At 39.9% G+C, this 18,392-nt stretch overlaps 1 protein-coding gene and 1 non-coding gene across 12 annotated transcripts in view; one reads left to right on the top strand and one right to left on the bottom strand.

Annotated features, from left to right (window-relative positions):
* The first annotated feature begins 998 nt into the window (after positions 1 to 998).
* FAM13B (family with sequence similarity 13 member B) overlaps positions 999 to 18,392 on the top strand; it is an 89,805-nt gene continuing 72,411 nt past the window's right edge. For 6 of the 11 annotated variants that reach the window (XM_049649248.1, XM_049649245.1, XM_049649243.1 and 3 more), the window contains exon 1: positions 1,877 to 2,363. The gene's annotated coding sequence lies outside the window, so the exon portion shown is untranslated. Of the gene's footprint in view, positions 1,078 to 1,875; positions 2,364 to 18,392 lie in introns of those variants that run through there. The other 5 variants (XM_049649247.1, XM_049649244.1, XM_049649237.1 and 2 more) reach the window with 3 other exon arrangements.
* On the bottom strand, positions 16,343 to 16,452 carry LOC125935942 (U6 spliceosomal RNA). Its single transcript, XR_007461902.1, has one exon. It is a non-coding gene; the product is annotated as a U6 spliceosomal RNA (small nuclear RNA).

Here is an 18,392-nt window from a genome sequence, read left to right as displayed (position 1 = left end):
TACAAGAAGGTTTTTACTCTAATGATTTACTCTATTTTACTTGCTTACGATTAAGCTTTAGAAGCAATCATGTTGCCCCTGTTCTTCAAGGATGTAACCACAGGTAAAGCTTCCATTTAAGATGTTCAAAGAAAGATGCAAGGCTGAATGCATAGGCTGCATCTTTTTTTTTTAATGTTTATTTATTTTTGAGAGAGATGGAGGGCGGACAGAGAACCTGAAGCAGGCTCCAGGCTCTGAGCTGTCAGCACAGAGCCTGATGCAGGGCTCAAATCCGAGGACTGCAAGATCATGACTTGAGCCCATGCTGGCCGCTTAACTGACTGAGCTACCCAGTCACCCCATGAATGCATAGGCTGCATCTTGATTGGGCTGCTGTGGAACTGGGGCCTATCTCGTCCTCAGTTTGGCAAGATTCAGAAACTTACATTTCACTTCATTTAAGCCTAATTAGGCTCTGCGAAATTAATTCAGATAAAACAACTTTATAACTCAACCCAGTGAACAGAAGCTGATTTACAACCCTCAGGTGAATTTATTAATTGAGAAAGAGTATATACAACTAGTTTAACTAGTACCAGTCATGTCCATTGTCTTGGACAATTGTTTCTCAGCGGGTTTATTTACTTAAGACCCCTTAAGTGATGGGAAGACTAATTCAGAGTATGGGTCTTTGCATGTTCTTAAGGGATATCCAGAATTTAACTTTGCTAGTATATAAACTCTAATAAAGGCAGAGATCTTATTTGCTATAAGTATTGAAAGACTAGAACACAGTAAGCATTCAGTGGGTATTTACTGAGTGAGGGATTGAATTTGAATTAAATTTTTACCTGTCCTGATAATAGGTATTGATCCTGGTCATTAGAATCAGTAGCCTCTCTCCTGGACAGAGTGGAAGCCCACAATACATTCTTATTCAGATTCTGCTGGTTCTAGATTCTTTATGGACCCCACCCTTCCTTTATGACAGCATTAACTAGGCATGTGACACTGAAGGTACAGATGACTTATTTCACTGATGAAATCTGGGAGCTACTCTGGCCTCTGTAACACATTTACAGATCATCTCACACGGTGACTTTTTTTGCTTTTTTAAAAAAAATTTGTTGCAAGTTCTATGAGGGTTCTTGTTTTACATTTTCTGGGTTACTAACTTGCACCTCAGGCAAGCAGGAGACAACCGAATTGTGGTCATTTGTATTTTTACAGACAACCAGACTTCTTTTTGCAGGTGTGGCTTTACCCGCCATCCAGGGGTACAAAAGCAGAACATTGCGTTTTACTCAATGGAAGATGCCAAAGCCTTTATTTAACACACTAAAGCAAAGAAGAGATTGGCTGAATATTCACACCTTTGTGAGCTCGTGGGAGCTGCAGGGTCGGTCTGGGTGGCTATGCAAGAAGTACCGACTCCCTAGACTCAGAGGGCGCCTCATTCTTTATGCCTCCTTGCAGCTCTGCCTTTGAAACTGGTTTAGTGTAGCAAGCTCTCTGTGAACATGTAGCCTATTAACTTTCATATTCCCCGATGGTTTAGCACCAGAGGCATATATGTTCTCTCTGGAGTCTAGGGCATGTCCTTAAGTGAAGAGGAAGGGTGGAGGGCGGGCAGGGTTCCGGATCTGACCCCCAAAGCTGGGAATGGGAACGTTGAGTCACTGCTTCGGCGTGCTTGGCGGTTTTCTGTTAAGGTCTCCGTGCTCCTCACCTGGATAAGGGCACCTGGGTTTTTCTAGTCTTCTGCAGGAAGGCACGGCCCCCTCAGCAGAGGCCAGGAGAAACGTCGGTCTTCCAGTTTTTTCTTCTATCTTCTTTCCAACCTCCCCAAACTGAGGACCCCAAATACCTCCCTCAGGCCCGCGCCCGGCTTCTCGCACCCTAACTCAGGGGCCCAAGTTTGGGGCGGGAGGAGGTTAACTCCAGAGCACGCAGACTCCCGGGCTGAGGCCAGGAGCTTTGGGGAACCCCCAATCGAGGCTCGCTCGCCCGGCCTCTGTAAGCGGGCCCGCCCCGCCCCCTCCCACGCACGTCACGTCCGGTCCGTCCCCCGCCCGCCCTCCGCCCTCCGCTCTCCTCCCGCTCGCCGTTAGGGAGGGTCTGCGCCTCAGCCACTGCTTCAGTCACCGCTCCTGCCCCCTCTTCCACGTCTTCGCCGCCGCCACCGCCGGGGGCATCCGGGGGTCGCTTACCGGGCTGGCCCCGCGCCACAGCCGTCGCTTCAGCGTCCCGCCAGCGGCCGCCACAGGAGGAGGCTCGCCGGCCGCGGAGCCACCCGGGGACTCAGTTCTCGTTCTATTGCCGTCGCCGCAGGTCCTGGAGAAGCGGCCGCGGCCGGGGAACGGGGCGTCGCGGTTCCAACGGTAGGTGAACGGACGGGTACCATTATCTGCGCATGCGCGGGTCGCCCAGGGCCGCGGCCCTCCCCCGCCTCTGCGCCCCCCAAGGCATAGTACCACCCGCGCAGTGCTCAAGGGCGTTGCTTGTTGGGGTGCCCAGGCTGGGAGAGGTGCCCTGAAGATGGGCTAGTACGTAGAGCGGGCCCCCTTTCTGCTCGAGCTTGAAGAGATGAAGCCTTGCCCGGGCTGCTTGCGGGGGGGTGGGGGGGTGTGGCAGTCTTCGATTTTTCAGTCGCTGCAATGCGCGTGAGCGGGTGTGCCTTCCTACCTCCTAGCTCCCCCAAACTCCAAGGCACAGCAACCTACGCGTTTGCTAGCCTCCCCTGTGCACCAGACTGCGCCACTTCCCTGCCACTTCCTTGATGCTGTTCTGTGAAGTCAATGCAAAGAAAAAAAAGTGTGGTTTAATCTGGGCTAAACTACCCCCCCCCGCCTTTTTAAGATCACGTGAGATGAGTGGTTGCTGACTTCCTTAAATCGCTCAGAGAATATAGCCAAAATTGGGCTGTTGGTACATTGGGGACTTGTCTAGAATGCACTCTGAATATGCAGACCAGAGGGGGTACAGCGTTAAGTTTCATATGGGGCGACTGGTTTCCGAGATAAGGTTATATGGGAAATTGAATCTATTGGCACACTTGAGAAATTTGTAAACTTTTATTTGTAATCAATTAAAAATCAAACTGACTTTTAGAACGGCCGTTGCAGAATTTCATTAGGTTCCGCATTGTGCCTTCTAATCTTTGAGAGTAGTACCTCAAGTTGGGCGTTTACCTTCCTTTCAAGGAGCTGATAATCTAAAAATGATAACCCGATCCACAATAATGTACACTGTGGACATTAAATGACTGAAATGCACTTACCTTTAAAGGCAGACATTAAATGGTAGTTTGAATTAATGACTTTCTGGGTTAATGTAAGGCTAGGTCTTCAATTTTGCTTTTTGCAAGTATAGTAGCGGTACTTGTTGGCCTGGGTTTCTCACAGGTACTGTACATTTATTAATTACTTGTTGATGAAATTGAATGGTCACTATTTGTATGTCCATTACGAGCCCCTTCTTTATTAATCTGTGCTGCCTTTAAAATTAGGGCAGTGTTTTCTCCAGTTGTGTCACCAGGTAGGGATTTTTGACACAGTGTGCTTAAATCCTTAGGTGTAGAAAGGCATATCACAGTGTCACAAAATTCTTCACTAAGTAAATTTTATAGTGTGTTTTTTATTAGAATGTGATTGTTTTTAGGACAGAAAATGACTGAAATGAATGCATTATGACTTGTCAATTTTCCCTCACCAGTACAATGACAGCTTCTTTTATTATCACTTATGGATAACCTCCATCTGCATGGCTTCCTCTTCATTTTACACTAACTTTAATATTGGGGAATATAATAGTATAAATTACTTTAGCTATACTTGGGGGAAAAATTGTAAATATACATAACAATTTATGATTTTAACCATTTTTTAAGTGTACAACTTATGGCATTAAGTATATTTACAATGTTGTGCCACCATTACTGCTATGTATTTTGAGAACTTTTTTTTATTATCCCCAATAGCAACTCTGTAGACAGTAATTCCCCATTTTCTCCCCTGCCCAGCCCTTGGTAACCTTTATTCTATATTCTGTTTCTGTAAGTTTGCCTGTTCTAGGTAGCTCATGTAGGTGAAATCACATAACATTTGTCCTTTTGTGTTTGGCTTATTTTATGTAGCATGTTTTCAAGTTTCATCTGTGTTATAGCTTGTATCAGAATTTACTTCCTTTTTAAGGCTGAATTCCATTGTATGTGTATAGAACATTTTATTTATTTGTCGATGGACATTTGGATTGTTTCTACCTGTTAAAAAAAAAACAAAATTCAATTGAGTAAATTTTAACAGTCTTATGGGTTTTATTCAACTATTCATGAATCAGGCAGCATCCCATCTAGCAGACTGAAAGGAGCTCTGAGGAGCTGTGCAAAATGGAAGGCTTTTAAAGCCAAAGGAGGCAGGACAAGGAAGTTCTAGCAAAGAGTGGGTTGTTTCAGGCAGTTCACCATACTTTGGTAGGCAGCCTGAGTCTATCAGGCACATTACCTCACTAGCGCTGACCAGGAAATTCCAGACCGACTAGTTAAGATTACATTCTTGGGGAAGCAGTTAGGTAGGTAGGTAGATACTATCTCTTGGTTTGGTGATGTAGGCTTAGCCCAGGTGACTCAATTTTGGACCTGTTATCTTTTTTTTTTTTTTTTTTTTTTTTTTTTTTTTTTTACGTAGGCTCCATGCCCAATGTGAGGCTTGAACTCATGATCTCAAGATCAAGAGTCCTATGTTCTACTGACTGAGCTAGCCAGGCACCCCCTGTTGTCTCTTTTTTAATACTTGTATTAACTTTTGTGAATAATGCTACTGTGAATATTGGTGTACAAGTGTTTGTTTGAGTCCCTGCTTTTGATTCTTTTGGGTAGGTACCTAGCAGTGGACTTGCTGGGTTATGTGGTAATTCTATGTTTAACTTTTTGGAGAAACATACAAACTGTTTTCCAGGGCTGCTGCACCATTTTTCATTCCTGTTAGCCATGTACAACAGTTAAGTTTTCTCCACATCCTCTCCAGTAGTTGTTACTTTCCTGTTTGTTTGTTTGTTTGTTTGATAATTGCCCTCTTAATAGGAGTGAGCTGATATTTCACTGTGTTTTTGAGCTGTGTTTTTGTGTTTTGTGTTGTGAGCTGTGTTTTTGATTTTTATTTTCTTAAGAGATAAAGATGTTAAGCATCTTTTCATTTATATATCTTCTTTTTTATTTATTTAAAAAAAAATTTTTTTTTTCAAGGTTTTTTATTTATTTTTGGGACAGAGAGAGACAGAGCATGAACGGGGGAGGGGCAGAGAGAGAGGGAGACACAGAATCGGAAACAGGCTCCAGGCTCCGAGCCATCAGCCCAGAGCCTGACTCGGGGCTCGAACTCACGAACCGCGAGATCGTGACCTGGCTGAAGTCGGACGCCCAACCGACTGCGCCACCCAGGCGCCCCACATTTATATATCTTCTTTAGATAAATGTCTTCACAACCTGTGGTCATTTTTGGATTTTTTTGTTTTGTTTATTTGTTTTTACTTTTATTTTTTATTTATTTTTCTTTTGAGACAGCGTGAGCAGGGGAGGGGCAGAGGGAGAGAGAGAGTCCCAAGCAGGCTCCACACTGTTAACACAGAGCCTGACACTGAACGGTGAGGTCATGACCTGAGCCAAAATCCAGATGCTTAACTGACTGATCCACTCAGGTGCCCTGGGGAAAAAAAAAAAAAAAAAAAAAAAAATATATATATATATATATATATTTTAATTTGAGAGAGAGAGAGAGTGTGCCATCTCCAGGAAGAGGCAGAAGGAGAGAGAAAATCTTAAGCAGGCTCCATGCTCAGTGTGGAACCCGACACGGTTCGGTCCCACAACCCTGGGATCATGACCTGAGCTGAAATCAAGAGTCGGACATTCGACTGACTGAGCTACCTAGGCACCCCGGAAATTTCTGTTTTATACATGGATAAACAGCAGAGGGACTGATTATATCTGAAAAATATTTTCATTTATATGTTAGATCACTATATTTTTTATTTTCAAATTTTTATTTAAATATTAGGTAGTTAATGTATAGTGTGATTTTGGTTTCTGGAGTAGAATTTAGTGATTCATCACTTACATAAAGCAACCAGTGCTCATCATAAGAAGTGCTCTCCATAGTAGCCATCCTCCATTTAGCCCATCCCCCAACCACCTCCATCAATCCTGTTTGTTCTCTCTCTTTTTTCCCCTTCCCATAAGTTTATTTGTTTTGTTTCTTTAAATTCCATATATGAGTGAAATCATGGTATTTGTCGTTCTTTGATTTATTTTGCTTAGCATAATACACTCTAGCTCCATCAACGTCATTGCAAATGGCAAGATTTCATTTTTTTTTTTTTTTAACGTTTATTTATTTTTGAGACAGAGAGAGACAAAGCATGAACGGGGGAGGGTCAGGGAGAGGGAGACACAGAATCCGAAACAGGCTCCAGGCTCCGAGCCGTCAGCACAGGCCCGACGCGGGGCTCGAACTCACGGGCCGCGAGATCATGACCCGAGCCAAAGTCGGCCGCCCAACCGACTGAGCCACCCAGGCGCCCCAAGATTTCATTCTTTTTGATGACTGAGTAGTATTCCATTGTATGTATATGCCACATCTTCTTTACCATTCATCAGTTGATGGACATTAGGGTTCTTGCCATAGTTTAGCTATTGTTGATAATGCTGCTGTAAACATTGAGGTGCATGTACCCCTTTTGATCTATTTTATTTTTGATGTTTATTTTAGAGAGCACATGTGAGCAAGTAGGGGAGGGGCAGAGAGAGGAGACCAAGGATCCAAAGCGGGCTGTGCACTGACAGTAGAGAGCCTGATGTGGGGCTCCAGCTCATGAACTGTGACATCATGACCTGAGGTGAAGTCAGATGCTTAACCTACTGAGCCACCCAGGCTCCCCTTGAATCTGTCTTTTTGTATTCTTTGTAGGGTAATTGCTGGATCATAGGGTAGTTCTATTTTTAATTTTTGGGGAACCTCCATACCATTTATCAAGGTGGCTGCACCTGTTTGCATTTCCATTAACAGTGTAAGAGGGTTCCCCTTTCTCCCCATCCTTGCCAAGATCTCTTGTTTCCTATGTTACTTTTTGCCATTCTGACAAGTTTGAGGTGGTATCTCATTGTAGTTTTGTTATCTATTTTCCTGATGGTGAGTGATGTTGAGCATTTTTTCATGTGTCCATCAGCCATCTGAATCTGAATGTCTTCTTTGGAAAAATGTCTGTTCTTGTCTGTTCATGTTTCTTAACTGCGTTATTTGTTTTTTGGGTGTTGAGTTTTGATAAGTTCTTATAGAGTTTGGGTATTAACCCTTTATCAACTATGTCATTTGCAAATATCTTTTTCCGGTCCATAGGCTGCCCTTTAGTTTTGTTGATTGTTTTCTTCCCTGTGCAGAAGCTTTTTATCTTGAAGTCCCAATAGTTCAGTTTTGCTTTTGTTTCCCTTGCCTCTGGCTACATGTCTAGTAAGATATATTTAGAACTCAGCCAGTTGTATGTCAGTACCAAGAACTTTTTCCCATCACTTTGATATTACAAAAGTATATCCATTAAATAAATGCCGTCTTCCCCACTGAGTAAGATTACTTCTCCTAAACTTCCCTTTATTTTGTTAAGTGCTTTATTAAAATGGCTAGGGGCAGAGGAGAGTATTAGTTGACAGGGAAAAGGAATTGTAGTATGTACACATAAACTTGACCTGTATAAGTCACTGTTCCCCAAGTCAGACAGTAGGCTAATAGGTGAGTAGGTTCAGTTTGAGAGCCTTATAGAAGACATGACTAAAGGATATTTGAAATGGAATGTAAAAAGGTAAATTTACCACCAAATCTTGTGGTACTGTTGAATACATACTAGTAGTAATGGGATTACAAGAGTAACTCATTATCAGATTGATTTATTCTTTCACAGATATTTACCTTCTTCTAAATGCCAGAGTTAATGAGCAATCACTTGGTGATGGTTGCATAACTTGGTAAATTTATTAGATAGACATCATTGTATACTTGAAAAGAGTGAATTCTATGGTATGTAAATTATACCTTAATAAAGCTGTTTTTTTAAAAAAACAACCTACCAGCAGGCTTGAAGGAGCTTATACTCTCTTGGGAGAAATAGACATTAAACACAGAAAGGAGTGTATAATAAAACTTGTGATGAATGCTTTGGAGCCAAGGAATGATATGTCTTGAGACAATTTCACAGGGAGAGATCATTAGATGAGTGGGTTGGAGAAAGCCCCTCCAAGAATGGGAGTTGAGTGAGAGCTGAAGATGAGTAGGATGAAGGGGGGGAGAATATTTTAGGTGGATGAACCAGAATGTGTAAAAAGTCTTAGCTTGAGGAAAATGCACTGGGTTGATTAGATAACTTAATGAAATTTACTGGATTATGCTAGAGGGAAATACTTCAGTCTTTTCTGTCAGGTTATTAGCTAGCTCTGGTATGTTTTCTTTTCCTAATGTATATGATGTATGATAATTCTTATGTCTTTGATTTTTAAACAATTTTCAGAGAGATGTCTGTTGAGTTTATTATTGCCCTTTTTAGGAATAGAAAAACAGAAAATGTTGAGCTTTTTACTTGTTCTTAAAGTATTTATTTTTGCTTTTGTTTATCAAGCTGCTGTTCCATACATTTGGAGAAAAAAGTAAAAACTGAAAACAACTAAAAAAATTTGTTTTTAGTGTTGTAGTTGATATTTAATATTATGTTAATTTCAGGTGTATATCACAGTGACTCAGCAATTCTATACATTATTCAGTGCTCACCACCTTGTGTGGTCACCATTTGTCACAGTGTTATTACAATATCATTGATATATTTTCTGTGCTTTATTTTTCATCTCTGTGACTTATTTTATAACTAGAAGTTTATACCTCTTAATCCCCTTCACCTATATTGCCCATCCCTGGCAGAGTTGCCCCTTACAGCCGCCAGTTCTCTGTAATTATGAGTCTGTTATTGTTTATTCTAGAACTATATGAATGTAAGTTAAGTCATATGGTATTTGTCTTTCTCTGACTTATTTCTTTTAGCATAATATCCTGTGGGTCCATCCATGTTGTGGCAAATGGCAAGATCATGTTCTTTTTTTTTTATGGCTGAGTAAATTTTTTTTTTTAAATGTCTAAGCAATACTCCATTGTGTGTGTATGTGTGTGTTTATACCACATCTTTATCCATTCCTGGGATACTTGAGTTGTTTTCATATCTGTTCAGATATGTTCAGGATCCTGTTCAGATCCTGTTTCATATCTGTCCTGTTTCAGGTCTGTCCTGTTGTAAATAATGTGGCACTAAACATAGGGGTGCACATATATTTTTGAATTAGTGTTTTCATTTTCTTTGGTTCAGTGTGCAGTAGTGTGAAAACCACTCGTTGTTTTACATAGTAGCTGCTTAATTGTTGGGGGAGGAAGTGGGGGATGGAGGTTGGTGGGACAGGAACTTTGGTCCGCATTTGGAAAAAAACCACTAGTCACAGTGAATTTAAAATTTGGAAAGGCAGGGGCTCGTGGCTGACTCAGTAGAGCATGTGACTCTTCATCTGGGGACTGTAAGTTTGAACCCCATGTTGGGTGTAGAGATGACTTTAAAAAAATAATTTATTATTTTATTTTTTTAAAGCTTATTTATTTTTGAGAGAGAGAGAGCAAGCGAGTAGGGGAGGGGCAGAGAGAGGGAGGAGAGAGATAATCTCAAGCAGGCTCTGTGCCCTTAGCTTGGAGCCTTGTCACAGGGCTTGAACTCACTAATTGTGAGATCACGACCTGAGCAGAAACTAGAAGTCAGACGCTCAATTGACTGAGCCACCCAGTCACCCCAAAAGTAAGATCTTTAAAAAAAAAAAAAAAAAAAAAACTTGGAAAGGGAAAGAAACTAAAATTTATTATTTATTTACTTTTTTTTAATTTTTAAATTTATTTTAGAGAGAGAGAGAGCACATGCGCACATGTTCGAGTGGGGAAGGGGCAGAGGGAGAGAGAGGGAATTCCAAGGAAGCTCCGTGTTCAGCATGGAGCCCACTCGGGGCTCTATCCCATGACTCTGGGATCATGATGTGAGCTGTAATCAAGAGTCAGACACTCAGCTGACAAAGCCACTAGGGACGCCGCAAGAAACTCAAATTTCGAATCAGATAAGATGAGAGAATTTTTATGTGAAAAGCATGTACAAAGTACTCAAGTTTTTTGTAAATTACTTTCTGTATGTCTTCATACATTTCGGTGAAAGTTTAAACAAAATTTTCAGTGATGATTGTGGTCATTGTTTCCTGAAAGCATCCACTTAAAAGGTAGCAGTCTTAAGGGGCACCTGGGTTAACTCAGTCGTTTATTAAGTGTCGGACTTGGGCTCAGGTCATGATGTCACAGCTCGTGGGTTTGAGCCTGATGTCAGGCTCTGTGCTGACAACTCAGAGCCTGGAGCCTGCTTTGGATTCTGTGTGTGTGTCTGTCTCTCCCTCTCTCTTCTCTCTCTGCCCCTCCCCTGCTTGTGCTCTCTCAAAAATAAACACACACAAAAAAGCAGTCTTAGGTTTCTAGTCATTAGTTCAGTGACTTTGAACCAGTTTCTTCAGCTTTCTGAGATTTTTTGTTTGTTTCTTCTGAGAGAGGGAATGATGATCTGTCTGCTTTTCTCAAGATTTTGAATTTGAGGATTCATTTGGATAGTGAACTGGAAAGTACACCAGAAATGATAGCATCAGTTCAGATATTGGAGTTCTGCTTTTGTTCGGTGTTTACAACTGGGACAACAAAGGTGAAGTCATATCTTTTGCTCTCAAATTTTACAATCTAGTGAGGAAGACACATAAAAAATAAGTTTATTAAGTGTTTTTTTTTGTTCATGTGGTAGTTTTATTCCCCCCCCCACCCCCCAGAGCAGTTTTTACACAAGTTTGTGCAAAAAAAGAAATGTTCTGATTTCAAGGGACCCATTTTGTTAAAACACGTTGTGGAATTGCCTATAATACCCCGTACATGAAAAAAAATGAAGCGTTATAGTTTTGTGTTAATGTGCAATAAGAAACGATAAGCTAGTCTTCTTTAAACCCTGCTCATTAGTTTGGTAGGTGCTACGTGTGCATGTTTTCAGTAGAAAAGAGGTTAAAGGTTACTAGAAGGGAGGAGTCTTGAGTCAAAAGTTATCAAAATTGAGATTATGTGCACATATTTAACTGGCTAGAATATGTGGTTGCTGTTATGCGTGTATGCTTTCTCAGATATTTTGTGTCACCTTTTATTTTTTAATATGTATTTTTGAGGGGGGGAGGGACAGAGAGAGAGGGAGACACAATGTGAAGCAGGCTCCTGGCTCTGAGCTGTCAGCACAGAACCTGACTTGGGGCTTAAACTTGTGAACTGTGAGATCTTGCCCTGAGCCAGCATTGGACGCTTATCCAACTGAGCCACCCAGGCGCCCGATCACCTTTTAAATTGTAGTGCTGTTTTAAAAAAAGGGCCACTCTTTGTGCTGATACTTAGTGTGAAGAGTTAATTTAACTGTTAGGCACTTTGATTTAGTGGAACATCATGCTACATTAGTGGACCAGGGAAACTGGAATGCATGTAGGAAAAGGGAACCCATTGGGAGCCATCTTCTAGTACATTACAGGCTTACCTTTTAATCAGACAAGCATTTCAAGTGCCACCTTTCCTCATACTTTCATAAGCAGGATTAGACATCCCTGTACCACACTTTGCTGTTTCTCATGCATTGATGTTGAACAATGTAGAACTCTAGTTCTCACTTACAGATAGCTCAAGAGGTTATCCTTTGGGGAAGTTTTTTCACCTAATCTTTGAGACTAACTCCAGGTACCTTGTGGTCTCCTTGGCTTTTTGAATCAGAATTGTGGTGGCTTTCCAAGTAAATGTGAAAGTAGTCTTTTGCCTTTTTAATAGTGCTTGTTTTATTTTTATTTAAAATAAATTATTTATGAGACTGTGTTCATGCACAAGCAGGGAAGGGACAGAAGGAGACAGAAAATCCCAAGTAGCCTTTGTGCTGTCACTGCAGAGCCTGACCCTGGGCTTGAACTGACAAACTGTGAGATCATGACCTGAGTGGAAATCAAGAGTTGGACGCTTAACTGACTGAGCCACCCAGGTGCCCCTATTTTTTAATCTTATTTTATTTTTAAAGTAATCTCTGCTCCCAGTGTGGGGCTCGAACTTGCAACCCCGAGATCAGGAGTCACATGCTCTACTGACTGAGCCAGCCAGGCACCCCCAATAGTGCTCATTTTAATGTTCTGGTTTGTTAAGACTTAAGTAACTTTCATTAGAAAGTGCAGTTAGATCCAGCAGCGTATTTTAGCATTATGATTTACAAATTTTGAAGTTAGTAGCTGAGTGACTTGAGGCTCACAGTGCTTTCAACTTTTATATATGTAAAAGGGTAATAGTGTCTGCTTCATAGCATTATTCTAGGTATGAGAAATAACTTGTAAAGTGCTTTAGATACTCCATAAGTAATAGTTGGTTTCCCTTCTTGATTTGGTTATCTTTGGTTGTTGTTATTGTGGAAAATAGATATGACAGCCATTTTTGATGTTTTCTTAGTTTTTAATCACTTAAGGAGATGTTCCTTCTTGCTAATTTTGAATAGACAGTATTGTTTATGTCTTTATGCAACATATATTTGAAAAACTACATTCTGTGTCAGTCTTTGGGTGAGGCCTTTAGTGTTACAAAGATGAAATGACAGGCTTCCTACCTTCATTCATCCTCTCTATTGAAGAGATATACTTTTAAATTCTATGCGACAGTTGCTAAAAAGGGTACACTAGGAGCAAAGGAGAACTGTCTGCTTCAGAAAATCAGGCAGGGTTTGAGAGGAAATGGGAGTTGGACTCAAAGAACAGAAGTTTGGTGAACAAGGTGGTAGTTGGTTATGGTATTGTTAGGACTCTAAGCACAGAAAATGATATGTGCAAAGCCTGAGAGGTATGGACTATGAACTTCAAGTAAATTTAAGTATTGCTGGATAGTAGAGTGAGGTGGAAGAGTGGCAGGAAGGGAGATTTTACTGGTAGTTGAAGTACTTGTATGTAGGTTATGCAGTGGAGTTTAGGGTTTAACTTGTATGCCAGAGGTTCTTAAATCTTTCCATGCGTTATAATCACCGGAAGAGTTTATTAAACATACAGAGGCCCAGACCATGCTCTCAAGGATGCTGGATTGGGGTTGTGGCTTTGCGCTATGTATATTGAGCAAGCCACTCCCTCTCTGAGATGATGTTAGAGAAACAGTGCTATGGGTCACTTGGTCTCAGAAGTGAGGTACTGGCGCTTTTTTTTTTTTTTTTTTTTAATGTAAGTATGGCTGACATATAATCCTGTATTAGTTCCAGGTGTTCAATATAGTGATTTGACATTTATATACATTATGAACTGCTCGCAGCAGTAAGTATAGTTACCCTCTGTCACCAAAAAGTTATTACATTATTATTGATTGTATTCCCTGTTGTGTACTTGTCATCTCTGACTTTATAACTGGAATTTTGTGCCTCTTAATTCCATTAAACGATTTTGCTCATCTCCCCACCTTACTACCCTCTGGCAACTACTAGTTTATTCTATGTATTTATGAGCCTGTTTCTGGCTTTTGTTTGTTTGCTTGTTTTTAAATTCCACATGCAAGTGAAATTGTGTGGTACTTAAAAAAAATTTTTTTTGTAATGTTTATTTTTGAGAGGAAGAAAGACAGAGTGTGAATGGGGGAGGGGCAGAGAGAGAGAGGGAGACACAGAATCTGAAGCAGGCTCTAGGTTCTGAGCTGTCAGCACAGAGCCCAACGCGGCGGGGCCTGAACTCACAAACGGGAGATTATGGCCTGAGCTGAAGTCAGACGCTCAACTGACTGAGCCACCCAGGTGCCGCGAATTGTGTGGTACTTGTCTTTTTCTCTGACTTAAATCACTTAGTTTAATATCTTCTAGGTCCATCCGTGTTGTTGCAAATGGCAATATCATCTTTTTCATGGCTGAGTAATATTTCATTATATATACCGCATATTTTTATCCATCCATTCATAAATGTGCAGTTAGGTTGCTTCCATATCTTGGTACTGTGTATAGTGCTGCAGTAAGCATTGGAGTACATGCATTTTTTGGGAATAATGTTTTCATTTTCTCATAAGTGAGATTACTGGATTGTATGGTATTTCTGTTTTTAATTTTTTGAGGAACCTCCGTGCTGTTTCCCATATTGATTGTGCCACTTTACTTTCCTACCAGCAGTGCAAGAGGGTTCCCTTTTCTCTAAACACTTGACAACACTTGTTACTTCTTTTTGATAACTTACCATTTTGACAAGTGTGAGATGATATCTCATTGTGGTTTTTATTTACATTTCACTGATTAGAGCGATGCTACCTGACATCTTTTCATGTCTGTTGGCCATCAATATGCCTTCTTTAGAAAAGTGGCTATTCAGGTCTTCTGCCCATTTTTTAATCGGTTTGATTTTTGGTTGAGTTATGAGATCCTTGCACTTTGGATGAGCAAGATGACCTATTAAAGGTGTGTGTGTGTGTGTGTGTGTGTGTGTGGCAGTAGTAGTAAAATTTATGTTTTTGTATATTTTTTAATCTTAAAAGTTATTTTTCTATATGAGGATTATGCATATAACATACTTGTATATTTTTTACTACTCTAGTAATATGCATACAATATAAAAATGAGGAGTGGATCCATAATTTTTTTCCTGATCAAAAAATTTGGAGTCCAGGGGCACCTGGATGGTTCATTCGGTTAAGCGTCTGACTCTTGATGTTGGCTCAGGTCACAGTCTCACTTTTTTGTCGGTTCAAGCCCCGAAATGGGCTCTGTGTTGACAGTGTGGAGCCTGCTTAGGATACTCTCTCTCCCTCTCTTTCTCTCAAAAATAAGTAAACATTTAAAAAATTTGGAGGCCAGGATTTCAGGTAGACAATTGAGGAATTTTGTGCAGGGTGTGGGGGATTTGGGTTAGATTTTAGTTTTGAGGAGATTAGTGAGGGCAATAAGTGAGGGGACTTAGTCACAGGGGATTTCATCTCCCTCTTGCTTTATTACTTTGATTTGAATAGCTTGAAATCATGGTTGGAGGTGATAAAATAATTGACTTTGGCCATGAAACCCTTTTGAGAGTTTCTCAAAATGATCCAGGATATTTACCAATAGCTTATCTCTAAAGCAGTTTTTGCCTAAATGAGAGAGGAATAATGAGCTGTTTCAAGGAAAAGTAGTTTACATTTAGTGGGTCTTAGTCTTTGAAATACATGTGCTATATCTAGTATCACAATTTGGCAACTGTAGTCTTACAAAATGACTTGATTCCATTGTTCATTGTAGTTTTGTAGAATCACCAGGGAGGATTGTACCCTCAAGTAGTATGTTAAAGTGCACTCAGATGAGCAAGTCCTCAGGCATAGGAATAAAAATTGTCACAAGAAGTACTTCATGCTCTTCTTTTCTTTTTTTTTTTTTTAAGTTTATTTATTTATTTTGAGAGACAGCACAAGGTGGGGGAGAAACAGAGAGAGAGGGAGAAAGAGAATCCCAAGTAGGCTGTGCATTGTTAGTGCAGAGCCTGAGGTGCAGAAAACTAAGATCGTGACCCGAGCTGAAATCAAGAGTTGGATGCTTAACTGACTGAGCCACCCAGGCGCCCCTTTTTCTGTTTTCTAGGGTAAAGAAGTTGCTAAACTTTTGGGTATTACAGCTCTCTCTCTCTCTCTCTTTTTTTGTTTATTTATTTATTTTGAGAGAGAAAACTGAGAAGGGGCAGAGAGAGAGAGAGAGAGAGAGAGAGAGAGAGAGAATCAGAAGCAGGTTCCTTACTACCAGTGCAGGGCCCTTGTGGGACTTGAACTCATGAACTGTGAGATCATTACCTGAGCCGAAATCCAGAGTCAGACGCTTAACCCACTGAGCCACCCAGGCACCCAGTATAATAGCTCTCTAATTAAAAAAAAATTTCTAGTCTTGAATTCTGTTTTATTTTATTTTATTTTTTATTTTTTTTTCTTTTTAATCTTTGATATAACAATTTTATTTCCAGGAATTTGGTTTGAGGAAATAAGGATAAGTACAAAGATTTGGCTAGAATTATGTTCATCATAGTGTTGTTTAATTTAAAATAGTAAAAGATGATAACCTATATATAATAGTGATTGGGTTACATAAACCACTGTTCATACATAAGATCAATTGCTACATGGTCACTAAAATGTTCCATGAAACCAATACCACCAGGTACTGACAAGGATGTAAAACCAGAGGAACACTTACATGCAGATGGTGAGACTACAAATTGGCAAAACCACTTTGGAAAAAAAATATGGAACGCTTCACGAATTTGCGTGTCATCCTTGCACAGGGGCCATGCTAATAATCTTCTCTGTATCATTCCAATTTTAGTATATGTGCTGCCGAAGTGAGCACTTGAATTCTGTTTTATACTATAATAAATTACTTATGGCATGGTCAGTGAATTTAGTAATAGATTTAATTGACTTGATGTTTTTCCTGATCAAAATAGCATCTGTGAACATATGACTGATAGCTTTATGTGCTTTTGAGACATGAGGCTTTTCAGCCTTTCTGTTTGTTCGGTGTACTGTTAAGGATTTTAGGCATATTAATACCTTGCTAGTTTTCAGACCAGGAAGGAACCACTGATTTAGCATATTGGGAACCTTCATTAGTACCATCTTTGTTCAGTTTGAATGAAAGAGGTGCCTTTTCCTTTGCTTCGTGAACTGTTTAGAGCTTGCTAATGTGAAAAGCTGAATGTATGGAGCAGGGGTACATTTATTTGGTTCATTGACTTAGACTCTGTAATTGTCTACAGACTCAAATCTCTGTTCCCCAAGTTTACTATCTTTATTGAGGTCCAGTTCCCTGTTGGCTTTTTTCTCTTTGTAAACTAGTGATAGGGATTTTTTTTTCTTTTTGGCATTAGCAATTATTGAGGTAGCTCTTTCAAATTTTTCTGTGTGAATTGTATCCTGTTTTGTCAAAACCATTTGGGGCAAAAGTGGGGTTTTTAGTTCCTCTCTATTCATTTTTTTTCCTTTCTATTCATTTTGAAGGTAGAAGTTTTTCCACATGAAAATGACAGTTTATCTTGGTGGATGCCACTTTTAACCACAGGTTGCTTATTTGCAAAATGATAAAACTTTATTATTAGTATTACAGTGTTTTTTAAAATTGTTTGCTTTGACAAGACTTAATCTTCAGTCGAGCTTTAATTTTTTTTATGCTATACAGAAAAATTAGTAATTTCTGAATGTGCTGGATAGCATACCTGGGGCTAAGTAGGGTAGGTTCTTGAAATGTGGCTAAAAGAGATATTTTCTTTTTCTTTTTTTTTGTGTGGAGAAGTATATTTTAAAAATGTCACACTCTATAATGAAAATAGTTTGGTATTAGTTAACTTATTAAAGTGCTGTTATGTCTTTGTATGGTTTCTTTTTTAATTTTTTTGTTTTCATTGAAGTATAATTTTATGTGATAACATTTTATATACAATAGCATTCACTCAATTTAAATGTCCAGTTCAGTAAGTTTGACATGTGTATTAAGCATGTAACTACCACTACCACAATCATGACTTAGAACATTTACATTACCCCAGAAAGTTCTCAGTGTTTTTTGGTTTTCTCATCACTGAAATGGATATAATGAAAGTATCTGCATCCATAGGATTGTTGTAAGGATAAATGAATTAATACATTTAAAGCCCTTAAAATAGTTCCTGAGTTATTATAAGAGCTCAGTTAATACTCTCTGTTGTTATTTGTCCATAGTATTTTTTTTTTCAGGAGTAGAATGTAGTGATTCATCACTTACATATAACACCCACTGCTCATTCCAGTAAGTGCCATTCTTAATGCCCATGACCCATTTAGCCTATCCCCCCACCCAACACCCCTCCAGCAACCCTCAGTTTGTTCTCTGTATTTTAGAGTCTCTTAAAGTTTGCCTCCTTCTGTTTTTATCTTATTTTTCCTTCCCTTCCCCTATGTTCATCTGTTTTGTTTCCTTTTTTTAAATTTTTTTTAATGTTTATTATTTTTGAGAGAGAGAGAGAGACAGACAGTACGAGTGGGGCAGGGGCAGAGAGAGAGGGAGACACAGAATCTGAAGTAGGCTCCAGGCTCTGAGCTGTCAGCACAGAACAGAGCCTGATGAGGGTCCCAAACTTGGGAACTACGAGATCAGAACCTGATCCCAAGTTGGACTCTTAACCAACTGAGCCACCCAGGCACACCCCATCATCTGTTTTGTTTCTTAAATTCCACATATGGGTGAAATCATTTATTTATTTTTCTCTGACTGACTTATTTCACTTAGCAGAATACATTGTAGTTCCATCCACG

The sequence above is a fragment of the Panthera uncia genome (genome assembly GCF_023721935.1).
Source record: "Panthera uncia isolate 11264 chromosome A1 unlocalized genomic scaffold, Puncia_PCG_1.0 HiC_scaffold_17, whole genome shotgun sequence".
Lineage (NCBI taxonomy): Eukaryota > Metazoa > Chordata > Mammalia > Carnivora > Felidae > Panthera > Panthera uncia.
This window is presented reverse-complemented; position numbering and strand designations above follow the sequence as displayed.